The sequence below is a fragment of the Theropithecus gelada genome, chromosome 12, assembly GCF_003255815.1.
Source record: "Theropithecus gelada isolate Dixy chromosome 12, Tgel_1.0, whole genome shotgun sequence".
Taxonomy (NCBI): domain Eukaryota; kingdom Metazoa; phylum Chordata; class Mammalia; order Primates; family Cercopithecidae; genus Theropithecus; species Theropithecus gelada.
The window spans coordinates 34,355,764-34,364,299 of record NC_037680.1 but is presented as its reverse complement, the minus strand read 5'-3'; positions in this window follow the sequence as shown (position 1 = coordinate 34,364,299).

Here is an 8,536-nt window from a genome sequence, read left to right as displayed (position 1 = left end):
ATCAACAGAATTTCAGTGAGCTGTGGGACAACCTCATGCAGCCTACTCTAAATGTAAATGTGGTCTCCAATAAGAGAGAGAAGAGAGGACAGAAAGTTTGAAGAAATATGGCTGAAATTTTCCCAGATTTGTTGAAGAACATAAACATATAGATCTAAGAAACTCAATAAACTTTATTTATTTTTATTTTATTTTATTTTTGAGACAGAGTCTTGCTGTGTCACCCAGGCAGTGCAGTGGTGCAATCTTGGCTCACTGCAACCTCCACCTCCTGGGTTCAAGCGATTCTCCTGCCTAGGCTTCCCTGAGTAGCTGGGATTACAGGCGTGCGCCACCACACCCAGCTAATTTTTGTATTTTCAGTAGAGATGGGATTTCACCATGTTGTCCAAGCTGATATCGAACTCCTAACCTCAAGTGATCCACCCACCTGGGCCTCTCAAAATGCTGGGATTACAGGCGTGAGCCACCATGCCTGGGTGTGAGCCACCGTGCCTGGCCTCAATAAATGTTAATGAAAAGAAAGATGAAGACATGCATCAAGGCACATTGTAATCAATCAGGGAGCCCATCTCAATGGGCAGCATCCCCCACAGTCATTTCTGACCTTCAAAGTAGAGTAATCACAGAGCATTTCAAGGATTCAGATGTGCCCTCCACTGAAGTATTTCTCAATATCTTAGTGAAGGGAAGGTCTTCAAGGCCTTCTGGTGGAGCCTTAGGTGGGAGGATGGGCACCAGGTTGCACGTGATAAATCCAGTTCAACCTTATGTCTTAAGCCGGTGGATTCCCTTCTCCATAGCATGCCAAGGAAGCTCTGGCATGGCATCCCCATAAAATGTAGACCACCACTGAGTCCAAGTTTTAGTCAATCCACCAAGAAAGATGCTAAAACCACCTCCAGTTGCATGAGCTAATACATTAAATCCAGAATCTCTACTAAGTACACCCATATCCATGAATTTAACCCAATCTAATATTGTATCTTCTTATGAAAAAGACCCTTAGAACGTACTCTTACACATGTTCCCCAGGTTTCGGTTGCTATATATTTATTAGCAAAGTCTTGAAATGCTTGGAGCATGTAAGTTATTTTATCCCAGGTCATTGTGTGTACTTATCCACCTACAACATACTGAGATTTGGCCCTGTACAAACATTTAGTGGTAAGAGGGGGTGATTGTAGTGTGTCTTAAGGAAAATGAACATCCCCTTTCAAAGCATCTTCCCCAGATGAAGGTTTTCCTAGCAATGGTCTAAATGCCTCATCACACACCCAGTCTCTCAGAAATGGCTGGGCTATTTCAAAGCTGGAATAGTTCACTGAAGACTCTGTTATGGTGCCAACTGGGAGATAACAGCTTAAAAGGATGATATTCTGTCTTACAGAATGTGGTACACGCTTTGAATTAGAGACCATGGTGGCATCTTCCCCACAATCAAATATATGTGTCTGGGAATCAAGGCATGGAAGTAAAGGAGCAATCTGTCCTCAAAAGTAAATTCAAAATTTTACCTCTAGAGACAGAAGAATTTGCTAACAATTTCAAAATAACTATTTCCAGTTTCTAGTCCCACTTTCCCCTTATTACTACCAGGCAACAGGTTTCCAAAAAATATTAATATCCAATTTTAGCTACCTAAAAATGTGAGGACCTTTACAGATGTTCAATGGTATATTATAAAATGGTAAACTTATAATAAAAGAAATGAGCAAGTTTCCCAAAATGAGCAGTAGAGTGACTGGTAGTAAAATTTAAAAAAAAAAAAAGAAGGAGATTCAAACACAAAATATTATATAGTGTCCCAAATATGTTTTCCTGATTTTTTGACAAGCTCTCTAGTTCGTCTTCTTATTTGATCTAATAATCAGACAAGCAGTTCCCTGACATTATAGGCAAATGAATTACCCTTAGAGTTTAGGGCACTATTCCAAAGAAACGTTTGAAAAAACAATAGGGAAGAACTGCAGCAATCTGCTACTGCAGTGATGTGAAGACGCACTGTTGAGGTTAAAAGTCAAAGGTCAAGTTGGTGTTATTCTCTTGGTCCTCCTGCAGTTGATTAAACAATATTACTTGAGATGAAAGCAATTAGTGAAAATAATTATGATTATTAGCATTACTTAATAAGTGTCTTTTCAGAATCCAACTTATCACTCAAAAACATGTCATATTGCCCTAAAATTACTTATTCAATTTCTGGCCAGAGATGATTTCTTTATAAGAGTTTCCTATTAAACTTCTCATTGAAGTTTAATCAATATGATTCATCGATATGTGTCCCCTAAAGCAATCCTAGAATTTAGAAAAGGATCTAAGTATGTGGGCTTCTATGAGTAATATCTGAGCTTACTCAAAAGGTTGGTTTTCAGGCTGTTTCTTCTCTAATTCTAGAAAGCTCTAGAAGGCCATAATAAATCCTCACAGAATACAACTAAAGCAAAAAAATAACTTTCAAAGATTTATAATTAGCCGGAATAATTTTCTTTGGGATCTATTTACAAGTCATTTTAGAGACCTCAAATTAGGCAACAACATTGCAACATTACTTCAGATTGGAAAAAAAAAAAAAAAAAAAGCCATACATTTATTCGATAGGGAGTAAATAAGTTCTAGGGAAATATGTGAGAGAATAAATTAATAATATCATGTAGCAAGGAAAAAATAGCTCAATAAATATTATAGCCTAGTTTAAAAAAGAAAGAAAAAGTGTGTTTAGGCAATAGTCATATATCCTCACTAAAGGTATGGTAAACTAAGATATAACCAAAGCTATAGTAAACCAAGAAAAGCTCTTCTCTCCAGTGGAGAGAGGCAATGTTGCCTCTACAATCATGTGGTCACAGTGTGTATGGTAGAGTGGCAAGGCATCTTCTGTTCCCTTTAGTCCAAAGTATGCACCTTGGTTAATAAGCAGCTAGAAGGAGAAAACCAAATAGATTTAGATCTGAACTTTTAAAAATAGGTTTATGGAAAAGGCATTCCCACATTGAGCTGGGACTGTATATTGGTAAAACCAATCTTGAAGACAATTTAGCAATATATATCAAGGGTCTTGTAAGTGTATATGTCCTTTGAATAGGATATTTCACTTTAGCTTAAGAAAATAATCAGATTTTTTTACAACAATGAACTTCATGAAAAAAAAAAAAAAAACAGGAAATCACTTAAATGACCAAAAAAACTATTAAAGTTTTCTTTCAAAACTTATACTGAACTAATGTTCAGTATAAGTAGGAAAAATCCAGATTACAAGAAAGTATGCCCACCATTTTCTATTTTGTAAGTCTGTGTATGTGTGTGTATGTGCATGTGAAAAAAATATGGAAAGATTTAGAATAATTTTTCTAGGGTCTTTCTTTTTGTATTTTCAATTTTTTTCTAATTTTTTTAAAAAAGTATTTGTTAAAGGGATAGAGTGGTCAACTACCTTAAAGAGTGGTATGAATTAATGGTTTAAAAAAGTGGTTGAAAATAAGGCACCAATGTAGGGCTATTCACATAGCATGTTTTTCTAAAATACCCTTTTCCATCGTCTGTAGTAGCTACCTGAATTTCAGTGGGCCTAGCTCTAAAAAAGTTGAGAAATTGTACTAATATGTGTTGCATCATCCCTTAATTATTTGTGCCAATTGATGGAAGCTGAAATGTGGAAAACATCAACCAGATAATTCAAAATTAATTTGTACTGAGACTTGGAATATGACCAGACACATGTGCTTAGACATGAATGTGTTTCTCCTCTTCCCTCACTAATCTTCAGGCCTTGTCCTCACCACTTCTTGGTCTGGGTCCAACTCACAGCCTGGGGCCAGCATGGCAGCACTGGTTAAGTCTCTAGGAACAAAAAAATGTTTGAGAAAAAAGTGGTGACAATGACTGGGCTCTGAATTGTGAACATTTACACGTGTAAATGCAGAAACACCCATATATAATCATCCACATATTAATTTTCCACCTAGACTCATTAATTTTCCATAACTCTGATGAAAAAGGGAGTTTTATTTGTGTAGAATCTTTCAGATTTGGTGATAGTGGTGACGGGAATAATAGTAAGAAAAGATGTCTTGGCAGAACTGGCTGCATCATTTAAGGGACCCAATGCAAAATGAAAATGCAGGCCCCTTGTTCTAAAATGATTAAGAATTTTAATACTGAGACAGCAGAGCATAAAACCAAGCACAGAGCCCTTCTAAAGTCAGGTCTCTGTGTGACTGTGCTGGTCATAGGCCCATGAAGCCAGTCCTGAGTTTTAGAGTCAGGTAGATATGGGATCAAATTCTAGATTTTTCATTTATAAGCTGAGTATCTTGGGGAAATTATTTAAATTTTCAAAGTTTCAGTTCTGCCATCTTAAAATGGGAGCGATGTGAGTGTGGCATTATTCTCAAGATTGCCATGAGGATTAAAAGAGAGAGCATTCTATTGGGTGCATAGCAGAGTGCCTGGCTCAGGGAGACTTTGTTCATCTTCTCTACGTTGTATACTGCACTTAGAGTTTGATGTACTTTGAATATTCATCCTCTCCAAATCTCATGCTGAAATTTGATCCCCAATGTTGGAGGTGGGTCCTAGAGAGAGGTGTTGGAGTCATGAGGACGAATCCCTCACAAATGGCTTGGTGCCATTCTCATGGGATTGAGTGAGTTGTCACTCTTAGTTCCTGTTAGATCGGTTAAAGAGTTTGACACCTCCCTCCCCTCCCCTCTTCCCCTCTCTCTCATTCTCTCTCTCTCTTCTTTCCCTTTACCACGTGATACCTACTCTCCTCTGCCTTCCACCATGAGTGGAAGCTCCATGAAGCCCTCACCAGAAGCAGATGCTGGTGTCATGGTCATACAGCCTGTAGAGCCATGAGCCAAATAAACCTCTTACTTTTACAAATTACCCAGACTCAGATATTCTTTTATAGCAACACGAAACAGTCTAAGAAATAGTTCATATTCTAAAATGCAAACTTGAAAGTTTGATATGGTTTGGCTCTGGTCCCTACCCAAATCTCATGTTGAATTGTGACCCTATGTGTTGGAGGTGGGGCCTGGTGGAAGGTGATTGGATCATAGGAGTGGTTTCTGATGGTTTAGCACCATCCCCCTAGTGCTGTCTCATGATAGAGTTCTCACGAGATCTGGTTGTTTGAAAGTGTGTAGCACTTCCCCCTTTGTTCTCTCTCCATCTAGTACTCCGCCATGGTAAAGATATGCTTGCTTCTCCTTTGCCTTCTGCCGTAATGTTAAGTTTCCTGAGGCCCCTCAGCCATGCTGCCTGTACAGCCTGCGGAACTATAAGTATATTAAACCTCTTTTCTTCATAAATTAGCCAGTCTCAGGTAGTTCTTCATAACGGTGTGACAACAGACTTAATACAGAGTTTCTCCCTGATTTAAGATTATTTTTGGTTATCCATTATCTACAAAACAAAATGAAAATGCACATCATGACATATAAGGACCTTAACTATTCAGGTTTTATCAGTCTTTCTAAAACTTGCCACCTACTACTCTCCCATATATTCAAAGTATAATTTGTATTTATTTTCACTTTTCCTTAAGAATCAGTAATTATAATAGGCATAGATGACAAATAATAAATGCTTCTTTGTGCCAGGCACTGTGCTAATCATTCTGTGGGAGGCAATACTCATTCTCCACTCCTGCTGTTTCCTCCCATGAGAGGGAGCCGCATGAGCTGTAACATTCCTGGAGACTTCCACCTCCTCATTTATCCTCCCCTGGCAAGGATAAGTTTGAGAGAATCTGGGTATTTGTATTCCAGCCTCTTTCTCTTTTAGTAGCAAATCTCACAGGGAGCATGATTTTAGGCATACTGTAAGCATAGTGGCAAAGACCTTTTCCCAGTGGAATGACCCATTGTCCAGGACTACCTGATACCAGTTGGTGAACCTGTCTATTTCTGGTATTCAGCATCAGGAAGCCTAAGCTCTCCAGTGTCAACTGTATCAATGATAACAGTCTCCTGCCTGCATTACTCTTGTCTGTTTCTAAATTGGTTCAGAACTTGGGAGGGGAAAATGGGTATTATTTACCGAGTAAGTATCCCAACAAAGTCTACATTCATTGTCTCCTTTATACCTCAGAGCTACCATATGAGGTAAGCATGTCTATCATCCAATTTTTATAGATAAGGAAAGTAAGGATTAGCAATCAAGTAAGTGGCATAATCAAGATCTAAACAGTTCTATCTGATGCCACAGATTATGCCCTTACATTTTCCCATTTTGTTTTTGCATGAAGGTTTAATAATAAACTGATAAGAACATTCAAAATTTGAGTTCATGTTGAAAAGAAAAAAGCTAACACAGTATTATATGCAGTGTACTTACATTCTATCTGGCAGAAAAGTTAGCCAAGCTAAACTTAAATTCAGCACATGCTGAATTTTATTTTAGGGAGAACAAGCTGCAATCATAATAAAGAACTGTATTTACAGCTAACAGCAATACCCACGTTTCTCTATAGGTCTTACACTACAATCTGAAATTGCATTTCATGATTTACAAGGTCTGAGACATAAACAGTAAAAGGTATGTTTCAGGGAATTTTCTCATTAACAGCCACAAAACAAGCAATTTTGTGTGGAATTGCTTTGTTCACCTTTTCTCAAATATGTGCAAGATCTCTCTTTGATGTTGAATCCATTCTGATTTGAACATCTCAATATTTTCGATGTTCTGTGAACTCCTCCACACCCCACCTATCTCTGGGAAGCTCTGACCTCCCTACACACTTGGTGAAAAGAAGGAAATTTAGAACATTTGAGGTCACAGGCTGCCTACTTATGACTACCCGAAGTAGTCATGAGTAAGCTCTGCTTACCCCGTTCCTTCGTAGGTACATGAATGAGTCATCAAAAATTCACTAATACTTGAGTAATGCAGTTGTGCTAGTATGAAAAACAACAAAAGGAGTGCAGTGCTGAAGAAATTCTAGATCTTGCCAATTTAATGCATCCACTGATATCCATAACTCAATCCCTTTTCATATGACACGAGTTGTTGTTGTTATTGTGTTCCATAACTATTCCTACCACGACTCCATTCCAGTGCATACCCCCTTCTTCTTGTCACAAAAACATCAACACTCTGCAGTCTTTTCTTCTTTATCATGTCTTTATCCCTCCGTACTTTGCTTACCAAGATGTGTTTTTCCATCTGTCATATTTGTCTAATCCTGTTGATTTAATGCACTATATTTCTACCAAGAAAACAGTACATACAAAACACTCCCAAGCATATAACTACTTTTAAAAATGTAGATCTTTCTACATTACCCATATATATTGCCTGACCTGACATCTCCCTCTATTTTCATACAGTGCTCAGCACTCCTGATAACTGTCTCTTTAATATTTTATCCAAATTTGCACTGGAAAACCAAGAAAACAGGATGAAGGAATGTCATTTGTACTTTTTATAATAATCTTCATTATTTGCCAAATATATTTTTCTTATAACCACCTTTGTAGCACTTCAAGATATGCCTAAGAGGCACTGTTAGCTCTTTTACAGGCCTGTGGATAATGGAAAGTATGGAGAATCCTGTCTTGGAAAGGCAATAAATAAGGTTATTTTGACACTACTCTCTGTTGGAGGAATTGTGATTGTTTTCGTTTTTGTTTCTGTTTTGAGAGAAGAAGTTTGCCTAATGGCAATCCATAAGACATTCTGGAGAACAGTTATAGATTCAAAACATGAGTTTTAGTCTACTTGGATGTAGCACCTTGTTAACAAAAAGGCTTCACTTTTATTGTGTCACTGATATTCACATAACCTGCTGACATAGTGCTATGATCTGAATGTGTGTATACCCCCAAAATTTATATATTGAAACTTAGTTCTCAAGGTGATGGTGTTAAGAGGTGGGGCCTTTGGGAGGTGATTAAATCATGAGGGCTCTGCCCTCAAGAATGATGTTAGGTACCCTCTTAAAAGGTCTTGAGTAAGTGAGTTTGGTTCTCTTGTTCTTCCACCTCCCACCCCATGATATTGCAGATTTCACAACAAGGCACCATCTTGGGAGCAGAGAGCACCTCTCCAAACATCAATGCTAGCACCTTGATCTTAGGCTTCTCAGCTTCCATCACTGTAATAAATCAATTTCTTTTCTTTTTAAGTTACCCAGCCTAAGGCATTTTGTTATGGCAGCATAAACAGACTAAGACATATGGAGTTTATGTTGGCCATTTTTTAAAAAATGTACAAAGAACTTGAGGCACTGAGAGGCAAATGACTGGCTCAAGAACATGCAAAGCATGATCAAGTAATTTTGAGGTATTCATTTTTAATCCAAGCTCCCTTGCTAATCAGACGGTGAAAAGAACTTTCAATTTTCAAATTTCCTAGACTACATGCAGCAGATAACTCAGGAGCACGGCATCAACTTATTTTGTCTTATTATGTAGAAGGATATCGACTTGAGATTGAGAATTCCACATCAGAATCTATAGGCCTTTTCCCCTGCCCAGTAGAGTTTAGTTACCTACCTTCAATCTCTGCCAACAGCAATCCTCTACCC